At 41.4% G+C, this 17263-nt stretch overlaps 1 protein-coding gene across 4 annotated transcripts in view; it reads right to left on the bottom strand.

The window, feature by feature from the left end:
* Positions 1-17263, bottom strand: part of LOC124152934 (histone deacetylase 6-like) — a 341819-nt gene that overhangs the window by 243177 nt on the left and 81379 nt on the right. The window lies entirely within an intron of this gene.

Below are 17263 nucleotides of genomic sequence, written 5' to 3' on the forward strand. Positions count from 1 at the left end.
ACGCTTTAACCACTAGGCTACCCGACCGCTCGACGGATAGATTGACTCAGTTGGGTTAACACTAGGGGTCAAACGATACAGCAGGGTCACGATACGAAATGTATCACGATACCGAGGTCACAATACGATACAAATCGCATGGAAATGTCTTGACTATAAATATTATAGAGCAGGTTCAAGAGGAAATGCTATCTGTAGACACATTTTGCCATTTTTGACTGACAAAAGTACCGAGTGATCATTAAGGAGTATAATGTATTTTAGCAAGTGTATCGTCTTGTATCGAAACAGAAAGAAATGTATCATGTATTATATCGGTGCATGAAAACTCACAATGCACCGTGCCCCGATGCACCGATGTATTGTTTCACCTCTAATGGCTTGTAGATATTCCAATTTGTATATCCTGCTTTGATAAATAACAGACAACTTCAAGTAAAATACAACACTCTTTTGAATTTATTTTGTAAATATTCGATTCTAGTGACCACGAATAAGGAATTTAATTCATGATGGGATAAGGTTCGATGCACCAAATAAGCGAGTGAATCATAACAGTCCTAGTTAACACTACTTTGAACAGTATTTCACCTACACGATAGAGTGTCAGCTTTATACAGGAGGAAAACCCATAGTGACCGAGATTTGGGATGTGTACCTTAATTGGGTTCTGATGATTTGTGATAAATCAAGGACGAGTGGGGGGGCTGATGTGATGCATCATGATTTGTTCGTTTGTTTGTTGCTGCACTGAGCAATATTCCAGCTATATGACAGCAGTCTGTAAATAATCAAGTCTGGACCAGACAGTCCAGTGATTGACATCATGAGCATCGATCCACGGAATTGGGATATGATGACATGTATCAAACAAGCCAGCGAGCCTGACCACCCGATCCCGTTTGTCGCCTCTTACGACAATCATAGTCGCCTTTTACAGCAAGCATGGGTTGAAGACCTAAACAGCCCCAGATCCTCACGGATCGATGCACCATGCTATCAGAATCAAGGCACTGGTGATAGATATGCTTTAAATAGACTTTCACAATTCACAAACTGTGAGATTCACGTTCACAATTGTCTGTTTAACACTGCACTCAGCAATATTCCAGCTATGTGACGGCGGTCTGTAAATAATTGGGTCTGGACCAGATGATCAAGTCATTGACTTCATAAGTAGCAATCAATGCAGTTTGGATACAATGATATGCATCAACCAAGTCAGCGAGCTTTATCACCCTATCCTGTTAGTGGCATCACGACAAGCATGGGTTGGTTATTCTAACTCTTCCTGGCGACAAGCATTGGTTACTGAAGACCAATTCTAACTCTGATCTTCACAAGATTAACTATCTGGTACAGACTATGGAGACGCAGGATCTCTATCTGTTGAACACTATGGGAACACATGTAATTTGACAAGTAGGATCTTGAATTTAAATAAAATTCTTTGAAACACAAACAAAGTTTTGGAAGTGTCAGATCTACTGTGACAGCACACAAGGACATTGATGTACATAGCTGTGGAGGTTTGTTTGTTTGTTTGTTTGTTTTGTTGTTTAGTGTCGCACTCAGCAATAGTCCAGCTATATGACGGCAGTCTGTATATAATTGAGTCTGGGGAGACAATCCAGTGATTGACATCATGAGCATTGATCCATATGCAATTGGGATACGATGACATGCATCAACCAAGTCAGTGAGCCTGGCCACCCGATCCCATTAGTCGCCTCTTATGACAAGCATAGTGGCCTTTTACGGCAAGCATGGGTTGCTGAAGACCTATTCTACATGAATCTTTAGGGCCGGTCTGTGGAGGGGATGTTACAGACCATGTTTGAATCATATATTCCATCTCCAGTCCAGCGAGCCATTATCCACAAAGCGATCACAACTCCCTTATTTTAACATGACCTTAAGAGTGAGTGAGTGAGTGAGTGTGTGAGTATGGTTTTACGCTGCTTTTAGCAATATTCCAGCAATATCATGGCGGGTACACCAGAAATGGACTTCACACATTGTACCCATGTCAGGAATTGAACCCGAGTCTTCGGCGTGACGAGCGAACGCTTTAACCACTAGGCTACCCGACCGCCCCTTTGAGCTTAAGATGATTGTAGCACTAAAATACTTTGTGGAACGAGGTCCAGGGCTATTGTCTGTGCTTGTGTAATTAAATACAGAGGTCATCAACTGCCATATTCATTCATGCAATAAAATCTTTGAGCAAGCAGACAAGCACACCTGTTTCAAACTATTGTAAATCTTGAAATTAATGGGAGCTTGAATTAAATGTAAAAAATGTGAGTGGTCTTCGCTCCCATTGATTAAACATCGCATTCATATCTCAAAATGTCTATCACATCACTACAGCCTCACTTCACATTTTGGATAGCAGAAATACCAACTTGGACCTAAAATTAAACAACTATATATATTCCACGTCACTGTTTATTGAGCAGCACTTGTAACAAGTATATAATGATGTCATTCAAACATTAGAAATTACATAATGGACATGCTGTGAGTTGACACTGCTGGGGTCAAGAGTTCTACCCACTCGTGTCAAACTATACATCACTGATTACTCCAGCGAGTCCAGACAGACGCCACCCACGCAACACAGTGTTTTTCTTCTTTGCAACTGCATCAACTACTGGTTCAATTTTTTTATTTCACTGAACTTCCTCAATGCCAGTCACCAGAATAAACACATAAATTATCTGTTGTTTTTAGGAAAACGCTATGTATTGTTTTATGGAAGTACTCAACTCAGGGCATTCATATTGAGTTGCATTTTGGCCTTCAGGCCACCAGTCGCATTCATTTGGAAACTCATTCATTTCACAGTATATACCTTTATAAGTGTGTGTGTGTGTGTGTGTGTGTGTGTGTGTGTGTGTGTGTGTGTGTGTGTGTGTGTGTGTGTGTGTGTGTATATAAATTGAAGTCTTGGAGAATTTTTTGAAACTTTTTTGAGAAGTAAGACATTCCCAGAGTAATTGAGGATATATCTAATTGGAGGGGCGGTCAGGTAGCCTAGTGGTTAAAGCGTTCGCTCGTCACGCCGAAGACCCGGGTTCGATTCCCGACATGGGTACAATGTGTGAAGCCCATTTCTGGTGTCCCCCAACGTGATATTGCTGGAATATTGCTAAAAGCGGCGTAAAACCATACTAACTCACTCACTCACTCACTCACTATTTGGAAAACTAGAGTGAGTGAGTGAGTATGGTTTTACGCTGCTTTCAGCAATATTAAAAAACATCATGATTGGGGGACGCCACAAATGGGCTTCACACATTGTACCCTGTGGGGAATCAAACCCGGGTCTTCGCCGTGATGAGCAGACGCTTTAACCACCAGACTACTCCACTGCCACAGAGAACTTGGATGCCCCCAGAGTAATTTATGAACACTGTCATGCTGAATAAAGTCAATAACTAAAGACACCGCCGATCTTGTTTATTCTGGACCAAATCTGACAAATCATGATACCCTAGCCTAGCATTATGCAACCTCACCTAAAAAACTAGTTGAATAAAAATCCTTTACGCTCAAGAAAAGATCGCACGAACTAATTTGGGAAACAAGTCAACATCTTTCGGGACTGAGCCGGAAACATACCTGGCCCCAGGTTCCCCAAGTAAAGGTTTGCTGGGGGGAGTCTGTTGTATACAAGCATGGTGTAACGATGAAGCTGATACGAAAGATCAAACATCCCAACAATTCTGGTTGATACTTCCCTCAGCAATATTCCACCACATGACTCTGCAGTACACCGTTAATGAACATCACAGGATACATGAAGGTCGGTGAAGCCACCACAGACTTGACTCACGGACATTTTAATACAAACAACTTTATTTTTCCTACTTATCCTCATGTTTCTTTTCACATTGTGATCAAATGTCACAACCGTCTCCTGATGTCTGGAGTCTTCGCTAGTCTCGCGTATTGACATTAATAATACAAGACAAACAATGTTGGCATTTGATGCCAAATCTGAGAATGTAATCCTGCGGTCTTTATGGGACTATAGTTCTGGATCCGGCATTGTCACAGAGACCATCTTTCGCTGTCAGGCTGCTGACTTGCTCTTGTCAGTTTTGTCAGTTCACGCTCACAAAAAGATCGCCCCTCTAGGATCTGCTGCCACTAAAACTCGTAACGACTGAAGTAAAAACTCGTGTTCTCAGTGCTAGGGGTATCAATTATGTCATATTAAGCCAAACTGTTTTTCAACTTTTCAGATTTCTTAAAGAAAATGGCTAAATGTTGAGTGAAGAACATCAATGATCAATATTGGGGATTTTTAGGAAACTTAAGACAGATTTGCACAGTCTCAACACAAGGTTTACAAGGAGCAGCAGGAACAACCATGGTGTCTATAGTGGCATGGTGTCTATAGTGGCATGGTGTCCATAGTGGCATGGTGTCCATAGTGTCAATAGTGGCATGGTGTCCATGGTGTCAATAGTGGCATGGTGTCCATGGTGTCAAAAGTGGCATGGTGTCCATAGTGTCAATAGTGGCATGGTGTCCATGGTGTCCATAGTGGCATGGTGTCCATGGTGTCAATAGTGGCATGGTGTCCATGGTGTCAATAGTGGCATGGTGTCCATGGTGTCCATAGTGGCATGGTGTCCAGAGTGTCAATAGTGGCACGCTGTCCATGGTGTCAATAGTGGCATGGTGTCCATGGTGTCAATAGTGGCATGGTGTCAATAGTGGCATGGTGTCTATAGTGGCACGGTGTCCATGGTGTCAATAGTGGCATGGTGTCCATGGTGTCAATAGTGGCTTGGTGTCCATGGTGTCAATAGTGGCACGCTGTCCATGGTGTCAATAGTGGCATGGTGTCCATGGTGTCAATAGTGGCATGGTGTCCATGGTGTCAATAGTGGCATGGTGTCCATAGTGTCAATAGTGGCACGCTGTCCATGATGTCAATAGTGGCATGGTGTCCATGGTGTCAATAGTGGCATGGTGTCCATGGTGTCAATAGTGGCATGGTGTCCATAGTGTCAATAGTGGCATGGTGTCCATGGTGTCAATAGTGGCATGGTGTCCATGGTGTCAGTAGTGGCATGGTGTCCATGGTGTCCCTGGTGTCAGTAGTGGGTGTGTTCGGTGAGTGAGTGAGTGAGTGGGTTGGTGAGTGAGTGAGTGAGTGAGTGAGTGAGTGAGTGAGTGGGTGGGTGGTTGAGTGGGTGGTTGAATGAGTGAGTGAGTGAGTGGGTGGGTGGGTGGGTGGGTGGGTGGGTGGGTGAATGAGTGAGTGAGTGAGTGAGTGAGTGAGTCAGTGAGTGAGTTAGTGAGTGGATGGGTGGGTGAGTGAGTGAGTGAGTGAGTGAGTTGCTGGGTGAGTGGGTGGGTGGGTGGATGAGTGAGTGAGTGAGTGAGTGAGTGAGTGAGTGAGTGAGTGGGTGAGTGGGTGGGTGAGTGAGTGAGTGAGTGAATGGGTTGGTGGGTTAGTGAGTGAGTGAGTGAGTGAGTGAGTGAGTGAGTGAGTGAATGGGTGGGTGAGTGAGTGAGTGAGTGAGTGGCTGGGTGAGTGAGTGGCTGAGTGAGTGAGTCAGTGAGTGAATGTGTGAAAATGATTTAACACTACAGTCAGCAATATTCCAGCTATATGACAACAGTCATGTAAAATAATGAGTCTAGACCAGATAACCCCCTGACTGAAAGCATCCGTGACGATGCATGCCATCGGGGGCAATTGTTGACACGGAGTCACCACACCTGCACAATCATGGCTAAACTTGGCCCATGCTGGATCTCCCCCCTAAACCCTCATTTATCAGGCACACAGAGACACGGAACATCAACACAGCTAAAGCGTGACGTCATCTCCGCATCATCTGATACAGGAAAGGTTCTTCTCGATCCACACACTGGTGGCTTTCCTTCCCGCAAATAAACAATGTGATTTAGAAATACATCACAGATGTCTATATGAAATAAACAGCAGCCCCATCACTCTTGTCTCCCCTGAGCAGCGTACACACTCTCTCCCTGAATACAAACAGCCTGCATTCTTGTATTGTCTGTGCAATTTGAACCTGAGAGACACGGGGCTAAATGTTTTGCCAGTCTGTTCTTAATGTTTGGATTTGAGGACATAAGAAAGATGAAGTTTGAATACTTTGTCCTTTCATAATACTGTAAGGATGCCCATTTTTTCATTAATTGCTGGCTTTTTTTATATTGGACAGAATAATTAGTAGGGGATAAAAAATGGTCATGGCATGTTTTAAGATTTTAAAAATTGTAATTATTACAAGCTTTTTAAGTCACATATTTCCGACACTATTGTTTGATATCAATTTTAAAAGATTTAGAATAACTTTAGCAAATTTAGATGCAGCTTTCATAGACTTAGGAATGAAGTAGGCAGACATAGTGAGTGAGTGAGTGAGTTGGGTTTAACGCCGCTTTTAACAGTATTCCAGTTATATCACGGCGTGTCAGCTTAATGTGGGAGGAAAGCCCGAAGTCTCAGACGTTTACCACTTCGGTGAAACCCACGAGCACGGGTATGGTGCTGACAAACCTAGAAACATAATCGGGGCGAACCGGGATTCGAACCCACAATCATAGGTTTCTGGCGTGCCCAAGGGACGCGACTCTGCACAGCAAATCGTGGCGCCTTAGACGACTGGGCCACCCGTGCTCCCCTAGGCAGACATAGAAACATAGTTGGAGAGTTGAGAATCTGTGATTTTAATTAGATTAAAGAGTGAGTTTTGTTTTCTGTTAGTTTGTCAACAATAGATCTAAGAAGTAGATGTATAGAACTGTCGTTTTATGTTCATCCCACTCAACACAAATTTATGTCGATCATGTCAACAACTGATAATTCTACTCACAAAAAACTATCAATGTTTATTTATCATGCTATGTTAATTAGAAATTGAACTGTCAAACGTATCTGCAAGCTCTCCTGCAAATAGAATTGTACTATGTGCCTGTGGCCTTTTAGTGTGGAATAAAACTGATCTTCCTACTTAGTGTCATGTGTGTCACTGTCTGTGTGTTGTGAAGGTAATCATTACATGTGGCTAAAGAAACAAAGGAAATAGTGATTGAACAATTTGATTTTTGGTTGGTTTGTTGTTTTTACGCCGCACTCAGCAATATTACAGCTATATGACGGCGGTCTGTAAAATAATCAAGTCTGGACCAGACAATCCAGTGATTGATATCATGAGCATCGATCCATGCAATTGGGATCGATGACCTGCATCAACCAAGTCAGCGAGCCTGACCACCCGATCCCTTTAGTTGACTTTTACGACAAGCATAGTCGCCTTTTATGGCAAGCATGGGTTGCTGAAGACCTATTCTATCCTGGATCTTCACGGGTCTTGAACAACTTGAATCAAGAGGACTCGCTACAACTGACCCTAGCATAGTTTATCGGTTTGTGAGTGGAGGATGCTTTTAATAAAATCAGCAATAGTTCAAGTGTATCTTGGCGACATGTAAATACACGGCATGACACATAATCAGCAAGGTCCTGATTCTAATAACATCCAGGTCGGTGATGATGACACAGGTCGGTGATGATGACACAGGTCGGTGATGATGACACAGGTCGATGATGGTGACACAGGTCGGTGATGGTGACACAGATCAGTGATGATGACACAGGTAGGTGATGATGACACAGGTCGGTGATGGTGACACAGGTCGGTGATGATGACACAGATCGGTGATGGTGACACAGGTCGGTGATGATGACACAGGTAGGTGATGATGACACAGGTCGGTGATGGTGACACAGGTCGGTGATGATGACACAGGTCGGTGATGGTGACACAGGTCGATGATGATGACACAGGTAAGTGACACTGCCACAGGTAAGTGACAATGCCACAGGTTAGTGACAATGACACAGGTAAGTGACAATGCCACAGGTTAGTGACAATGACACAGGTAGGTTACAATGATACAGGTAAGTGACGATGACACAGGTAAGTGACAATGGCATTATTTAATTATTGGATAACTAATATGATGCTTGACATGTAATAGAGGTATTGTAACAACAGTGGCAATAACCACAGTGGCAGCAGTAGTAGTATAAAATACAAAAGGAATACAAAAGGGATGGAATGGAAATATGAAGTTTTACGTTACAAAGGCTTTCAGCCATAGTGCGGTGTTCAATACAAATCAGTGTTCAATCTATCAGTAATATACTCATCATGTCAAGACAATTTGACAATTTCAATGTATATGCATTTCTAGTAGAAACAAAAAGACAAAAATGAAATGTAGATACTCCTGATCTAGATGCGAAAGTTTCAAAACAACTACCTGTTTCTTGACATATCGGATTTACTAAGTAATTTACTACGCACTCGTAGACTTTGATAGATGTATTGTAATATCTTAGTTAATTTTTGACTAGGGATACCATTAAAAGATAATATTTTGTTCATGGAATAGTGGTTCTTAGTGATATCAGGCATATATTTCAATCTTAGATTGTCGTAAATTGGACATATAAACAAAAAGTGTAATTTGTTTTCAATATGGTTTACGCAGAATGGACAAAAATGCATATCGTTAGGAATAGAGGAGAAGCGACCCCTGTTGCACATCAAATCATTTAACCCTAGCCTAAGTTTAATAAATGTGTCTCTAATTTTTCTCTCTGTTATAGTATGCTGGTAAACCTCTGGTGTTAGACAATATTTAAAGGTTTTATAGACGTCGTAGTGTGTACTGTTATCTAGTGACGACCTCCAGTTTTGAGTAAACATATCAATTGCTACCTGCTTAAAAGAGCTAAGAAAATACATTTTGTCTCCAATGCTTTGATTAAGCCAAACATATCCAGAGAAGATACCCAGGTTACGTAACCAACACTATCATGATAGACAAGCATTTCGTAGCATTTTCTTGGGAATCGTTCCCGCGACATCTCTGTTATTTTGAGCCAGTATCTGAGTAAACATAAATATGAACAAATATGTAACAAAAATATAGTCAGCTGTTTGAGGTTCATCATTCTCCACTATATGTGTAAAATACATTTCGATGTCCAGACATCTGTGCATAACAACAGTGTGGTAACGAATCTGTTCTCAATGGCAACTCATCTGGTTTTAATAGTAATGTATCTGTTAATTACAGCATTGTTTTTCATTTATTAGTAACTTTTCTTGAATACACACACAGTATATTCTGTTCAGTGGTTATTATTTTGAAAAAATGAAACATGTTGTTAATTTAATTAATTTGATTCACGAAGATCGAGTATAATGGAGACAAGATTGAAATACAATAATTCCCATGAAATGAACACTCCATGTTGCCAGATGGCCCCAGTGCTGTTTCCGTGAGTTTGTTCGTTGGTAATCATTTCATTTTAAGTTTCTCATTACCAAAATCAAAGCCTTTAGGGAAATCTCATGACAGATTTACGTCTTGTTGTCTTCAGCATGAGGATGTTACTTGAGTCCTTCTCTTGGTTTGTTTTCGTCGGAAAACTTTGCTGATGCAGCTGGCTTCAAGATATCAAAGGTCAAAGGTCACAACTTGCAAGTCGAGGGAAGAACAAGAATTTGCCATTATTGTGGTTGGTTGGTTGGTTGTCGTTTAACGCCGCACTCAGCAATATTCCAGCTATATGACGGCGGTCTGTAAATAATCGAGTCTGGACCAGACAATCCAGTGATTAATACCTTGAGCATCGATCCACGCAATTGAGATACGATGACATGCATCAACCAAGTCAGCTTGACCACCCGATCCTGTTAATCGCCTCTTAAGACAAGCATAGTCACCTTTTACGGCAAGCATGGGTTGCTGAAGACCTATTCTACCCCGGATCTTCACGGGTTGCCACTATTGTGGACTACCAACAGGACTATTTGTGTTGATGGATGATATGTCATCTGTATTGCGACCATCTACCGAGCGAGATTTCGTGACAAGAATTAGGCTGGCTTGACATTTCATAGAGGAGACATTCACTGTCTCTTTTCCAAATTCAGGTTACTTAAAGAATTAAGTCGTATCAATAGGTTTCCAAAACAATACAAGCAGTCAGACTTGTACAAAATGTAAGTCAGTCAAATGTTATCTGTGTCTTTTAAAACTAAGGTCAACGTCACCATTACAAAGTGGAATCTGAGCATGTCAGACCATGCAGAATAAAAAACACCTGTTATGTAAAAATTGCACGCTATGAACCTGAGAGTGAGAGAGTGAGTGAGTGAGTTGGGTTTAATGTGGGAGGAAAGCCCGAAATGATGCAGGTCTCAGACGTTTACCACTTCGGTGAAACCCAGAAGCACGGGTATGGTGCTGACAAACCTAAAAACATAATCGGGGTGAACCGGGATTCAAACCACAATCATAGGTTTCTGGCGTGCCCAAGGGAGGCAACTCTGCATAGTGAATCGCAGCGCCTTAGACGACTAGTATGAACCAAAGAAGTTGTAACTATGTTTCCTTATAAATGTATATACACCCATTACTATATAACATGTACTGTTGGCCTATGGCCTCTCAGTATTATGAATAAACGCAATATACGACACGAGGGTGAGATTCTATTTATCATCCGAAATAATTTGTTCAACTTTTTAGTTTCTAATCAGTGATAACCAATGTGTTCATGGTCTTGAGTGTTAAGCATTGATTGGTTGATTGGTTGGTTGGTTGGTTGGTTGGTTGGTTGGTTGGTTGGTTGGTTGGTTGGTTGATTGATTGATTTGACCCACTTTTAGCAATATTCAAGCAATATCACGGCGGGGGACACCAGAAATGGGCTTCACACACTGTCCCATGTGGGGAAGCCAACCCGGGTCTACGGCGTGATGAGCGAACGCTTTAACCACTAGGCTACCCCTAAATTGTCCATCCAATTGAGGATATGTCAATTTAGAAAACTTGAGTGAGTGAGTGAGTGAGTATGGTCTTACGCTGCTTTCAGCAATACTTCAGCAATACTTCAGCAATACTTCATCAACATCTGTGGGGAATCGAACTCGGCCTTCGGCATGACGAGTGAATGCTTTAACCACAAGACTACCCCACCTCCCCTTTCTTGCATTGTGCTGAAGCTCCACTACACATATCTCCAAAGCGATACTGCCTGATCTCTCCAAAGCGATACTGCCTGATCTCACCAAAGCGATACTGCCTGATCTCTCCAAAGCGATACTGCCTGATCTCACCAAAGCGATACTGCCTGATCTCTCCAAAGCGATACTGCCTGATCTCACCAAAGCGATACTGCCTGATCTCACCAAAGCGATACTGCATGATCTCACCAAAGCAATACTGCATGATCTCACCAAAGCGATACTGCCTGATCTCTCCAAAGCGATACTGCCTGATCTCTCCAAAGCGATACTGCCTGATCTCACCAAAGCGATACTGCCTGATCTCACCAAAGCGATACTGCCTGATCTCACCAAAGCGATGCTGAGTCCTGTTGAAGCCAGTTTGGATGATCAATGAATATACGAGATATTCCATGAACAAATAGCTAAAAGACAGAAAACAACTTTCATGACCTTGAAATATTAGGCTCGCCAATGTGAGTTAAAGGTTACAAAATCAATTTCAAAGTTGCTGAATTAAAAATATTTCTCAAATGACAAATAACATTTCGAATAAGGTGACATTTCATCAGCATCATGAATTACAAACCAGCAATCATATTAAAACTGTAAATTTGACTGGAACTCTCAGAAATTAATCAAGTTCTCTTTGGGAAAGAACATTATTTTTCAAAGAAAATGATATAATGACTCAAAAACCAATTATTCTGCCAGAAGCCAACGACAGAATTACCATGTCTGATTGAAAGCTGATATACATGTATTTTTTTTAATATATGTTGTTTATATAAAAGCAATAAAACCCTTTCAATAATATCAAAAACACATTTTAATTTGGTCGATTATCAAATTAATCAAGAGTGATTTATGATGACTTAAAAAATTCTTAAAAAACTTCAACCTGATGGTTCTTCTTTTACACTGGTGATACCTTATTTGATGTTTGTATTTTAATCATGAACACATTTTCTCAAAAACTATTGATGGAATTTGAAACCATCTGAAAGGACATGACATTTCCCCAAACTGTAATTTCAGCAATGAGAACTACCATGAAAGGTGAACCCAGACACAGGATCTGAGTGAGTGAGTGAGTGAGTGAGTGAGTGAGTGAGTGAGTGAGTGAGTGAGTGAGTGAGTGAGTGAGTGAGTGAGTGAGTGAGTGAGTGAGTGAGTGAGTGAGTGAGTGAGTGAGTGAGTGAGTGAGTGAGTGAGTGAGTGAGTGAGTGAGTGAGTGAGTGAGTGAGTGAGTGAGTGAGTGAGTGAGTGAGTGAGTGAGTGAGTGAGTGAGTGAGTGAGTGAGTGAGTGAGTGAGTGAGTGAGTGAGTGAGTGAGTGAGTGAGTGAGTGAGTGAGTGAGTGAGTGAGTGAGTGAGTGAGTGAGTGAGTGAGTGAGTGAGTGAGTGAGTGAGTGAGTGAGTGAGTGAGTGAGTGAGTGAGTGAGTGAGTGAGTGAGTGAGTGAGTGAGTGAGTGAGTGAGTGAGTGAGTGAGTGAGTGAGTGAGTGAGTGAGTGAGTGAGTTGGGTTATGTTTGTTTGTTGGTTAACGCTGCAATAGTCAGCAATATTCCAGCTAAATAATAACAGGCAGTAGATTACCACCACTGTAGCAGACAGTCATAGTGTACAACCAAGTCTTAGTGTACAACCAAGTCTTAGTGTACAACCAAGTCATAGTGTACAACCAAGTCTTAGAGTACAACCAAGTCTTAGTGAACAACCAAGTCATAGTGTACAACCAAGTCTTAGTGTACAACCAAGTCATAGTGTACAACCAAGTCTTTGTGTACAACCAAGTCATAGCGTACAACCAAGTCTTAGAGTACAACCAAGTCTTAGTGTACAACCAAGTCTTAGTGTACAACCAAGTCATAGTGTACAACCAAGTCTTAGTGTACAACCAAGTCGTAGCATACAACCAAGTCTTAGTGTACAACCAAGTCATAGTGTACAACCAAGTCTTAGTGTACAACCAAGTCTTAGTGTACAACCAAGTCATAGTGTACAACCAAGTCTTAGTGTACAACCAAGTCATAGTGTACAACCAAGTCTTAGTGTACAACCAAGTCATAGTGTACAACCAAGTCATAGTGTACAACCAAGTCTTAGTGTACAACCAAGTCTTAGTGTACAACCAAGTCGTAGCATACAACCAAGTCTTAGTGTACAACCAAGTCATAGTGTACAACCAAGTCTTAGAGTACAACCAAGTCTTAGTGTACAACCAAGTCATAGTGTACAACCAAGTCTTAGTGTACAACCAAGTCGTAGCATACAACCAAGTCTTAGTGTACAACCAAGTCATAGTGTACAACCAAGTCTTAGTGTACAACCAAGTCATAGTGTACAACCAAGTCTTAGTGTACAACCAAGTCGTAGTGTACAACCAAGTCTTAGTGTACAACCAAGTCATAGTGTACAACCAAGTCTTAGTGTACAACCAAGTCGTAGTGTACAACCAAGTCTTAGTGTACAACCAAGTCTTAGTGTACAACCAAGTCGTAGTGTACAACCAAGTCTTAGTGTACAACCAAGTCGTAGTGTACAACCAAGTCTTAGTGTACAACCAAGTCATAGTGTACAACCAAGTCTTAGTGTACAACCAAGTCATAGTGTACAACCAAGTCTTAGTGTACAACCAAGTCGTAGTGTACAACCAAGTCTTAGTGTACAACCAAGTCTTAGTGTACAACCAAGTCGTAGTGTACAACCAAGTCTTAGTGTACACCAAGTCGTAGTGTACAACCAAGTCTTAGTGTACAACCAAGTCATAGTGTACAACCAAGTCTTAGTGTACAACCAAGTCTTAGTGTACAACCAAGTCTTAGTGTACAACCAAGTCATAGTGTACAACCAAGTCTTAGTGTACAACCAAGTCGTAGTGTAGAACCAAGTCATAGTGTACAACCAAGTCTTAGTGTACAACCAAGTCTTAGTGTACAACCAAGTCTTAGTGTACAACCAAGTCATAGTGTACAACCAAGTCTTAGTGTACAACCAAGTCTTAGTGTACAACCAAGTTTTAGCATAAAACCAAGTCTTAGCGTACAACCAAGTCTTAGTGTAATACCAAGTCTTAGTGTAAAACCAAGGTGTAGTGTACAACCAAGTCTTAGTGTACAACCAAGTCTTAGTGTACAACCAAGTCTTAGTGTACAACCAAGTCGTAGAGTACAACCAAGTCTTAGTGTACAACCAAGTCTTAGTGTACAATCATGGTGTAGTGTAGAACCAAGTCTTAGTGTACAACCAAGTCTTAGTGTACAACCAAGTTTTAGCATACAACCAAGGTGTAGTGTACAACCAAGTCTTAGTGTACAACCAAGTCTTAGTGTACAACCAAGTTTAAGTGTACAACCAATTCGTAAAGTACAACTAAGGTGTAGTCTACAACTTAGTCGTACTGTTCAACCTAGTCGTAGAGTACAACCATGGTGAGTGAGTGAGTTGGGCTAACGCCGCTTTTAACATTATTCCAGTTATATCACGGCGTGTCAGCTTAATGTGGGAGGAAAGCCTGAAGTGATGCAGGTCTCAGACGTTTACCACTTCGGTGAAACCCACGAGCACGGGTATGGTGCTGACAAACCTAGAAACATAATTGGGTCGAACCGGGATTCGAACCCACAATCATAGGTTTCTGGCGTGCCCAAGGGATGCAACTCTGCACAGCGAACTGCGGCGCCTTAGACGACTGGGCCACCCGTGCCCCCACAACCATGGTGTAGAGTACAGTTGGTACTTGTTGTTACCCTGCCTGGCGCTCGGCATTAAGTGGATAAAACATTGACTGGTCCCTCAGAGTCAGTAGCCTGTTTTTGAGTGGGGTATCATATTAAACTAGGGCATGGCATCTCTGTGGGCTAGCACCATAAACTCGGCATTAGTGGTTGGTTGGTTGGTTTGTTTGTTGTTTAACGCCGCACTCAGCAATATTCCAGCTATATGACGGTGGTCTGTAAATAATCGAATCTGGACCAGACAATCCAGTGATTAATATCATGAGCATCGATCAACGCAATTGGGATCGATGACATGTATCAACCAAGTCAGCGAGCCTGACCACCCGATCCCGTTAGTCGCCTTTTACGACAAGCATAGTCACCTTTTACGGCAAGCATGGGTGGCTGAAGACCTATTCTACCCCGGAATCTTCACGGGTCCTCAGCATTAGTGGAGACTAGTAGAAGCAGCCACAGCCACAGCCACAGCCACGGCCACAGCCACAGCCACGGCAACAGCCACAGCCACGTGCATGCACATCACCATGTCATGTTAAACCCCATTTCCCCTCACCTCACCCTAAGAACTGTACATAAACAAGCTACTTAAAATTCACTTCAATTAATTTCTTTTGAGCTCCAACGGATCAGATCAAAATTTTGATTTCAATTGTTACATTTTGAGGCATAGCACTATACCTGCCAACATCTACAGACCTGAAGATTTTATTCGACATTAAACTTTTAGTATGCTCCCTTAATTTGTTTGTTTTTATTGTCAGATATCAAATTAGAAAACTTTCTGTTTTATTGAAAACTCCTAATGGTTGCAATTCTCCGTAACTGAATACTCCACTCCGACAATGGTTATAGAGCAGAGCTGACATTTGAATACGTAATTATCACACATTTAGATTATTAGTAATTTCAGTTCCATCAAAAATACATAACAGTGTTCGAAATATAGGATTAAAATCAAACGTTTTTTGTCATAACCAAAATGTTAAAAATTTAAACATTTAGGGGCTGTAAAGTAATATACTATAGCAGAAACTGGAGGACCCCCTCAGTTGAACCTTGCTTAAACCCACAGAAATATAGGTCTTCCTTGAGAACCTTCAATCTTCAAGTCCAGAGATGACTGGGGGACTCCCTGAAGTTCACAAGCACATACCACTGATTGCTATAAGCTATATACCACTGTGATGTAATCTCTATTGTGATGTAATCTCTATTGTGATGTAATCTCTATTGTAATGTAATCTCTATTGTGATGTGAAATTCAATTGTTGCAGTCTACAAGCTGAAAGACACAGTTAAATGGGATCAGAGGCAAGAACGTCTTCTGGACTCATCGCTGATTATGATGGTTGGTTGTTGTTTAACGCTGCACTCAGCAATATTTCAGCTATATGACAACGGTCTGGAAATAATCGAGTCTGGACAACTCATGATTGACATCATGAGCATCTGTCCATGCAATTGGGATACGATGACATGCATCAACCAAGTCAGCGAGCCTGACCACCCGATCCCATTAGTTGCCTTTTATGACAAGCAAAGTCACCTTTTTTGGAAAGCATGGGTTGCTGAAGACCTGGTCTAACCTGGATCTTCACGGGTCTTGCTGATTATGAATGTCATTCTTGTTAGACAACCTGATTGTTCAAATTTGTGAAAAAAATAGATGACATTTGGCATGGTGACATGAATATGACATTCATTACTTATTAATGCATTTACTTGACATTAATCAGAAAACGTTTTGATTTAATTGATTTTCTCCAAATTCTCCTCAACTGACAGCTTCATTGCCACTGAAACCTTTGACATCAACCACTGCATCAGAATAGCATCCTGAGTGAGGCCTGACACCAGTTTCAGTTTGCATAGAAACAACGTAGTGCGTAGGTTTGTACATCCATTACTTAATGCATTTACAATGTTGATAAATGGGGATTTCTTTATTCCAGTTGGTCAATCAGAGGTAATCAAATCACAATAAACCCCCTCTGTTTGAAACATCCGATTTAACGTCTGCATTGCCGCAGAATAATTATAGAATAGATCTTCTTCCGTCATTGTTAGAAGGCATTTTAAAATAATTATACATGTACATACAATTATAGGCTACAAAATGCAAAGTTGCAAAAAAAATATTCAAAGGATGTATGGCAATACATTTTGTGCAGAAAACATGATAGAAATCTACAAAGATAATGTATTTCAAGTTTTGGGGACTGAGAGCTTGAAATGTGGGTCAGAATGAGCAATATGATGTCATACTAGTGACGGAAGTGTTTCCCTTCGACATGCCAAGAACTGTAGGTTCAAATCCCAGAGAATTTAGGCTGGTTTGTTAGCACCATAGCCATAAACACTGTGTGAACCAGGGTGGGGTCTTCAGCAACCCATGCTTGCCGTAAAAGGCGACTATGCTTGCCGTAAAAGGCGAC

Source organism: Haliotis rufescens, unplaced genomic scaffold, assembly GCF_023055435.1.
Source record: "Haliotis rufescens isolate VD_foot unplaced genomic scaffold, xgHalRufe1.0.p SCAF_16, whole genome shotgun sequence".
Lineage (NCBI taxonomy): Eukaryota > Metazoa > Mollusca > Gastropoda > Lepetellida > Haliotidae > Haliotis > Haliotis rufescens.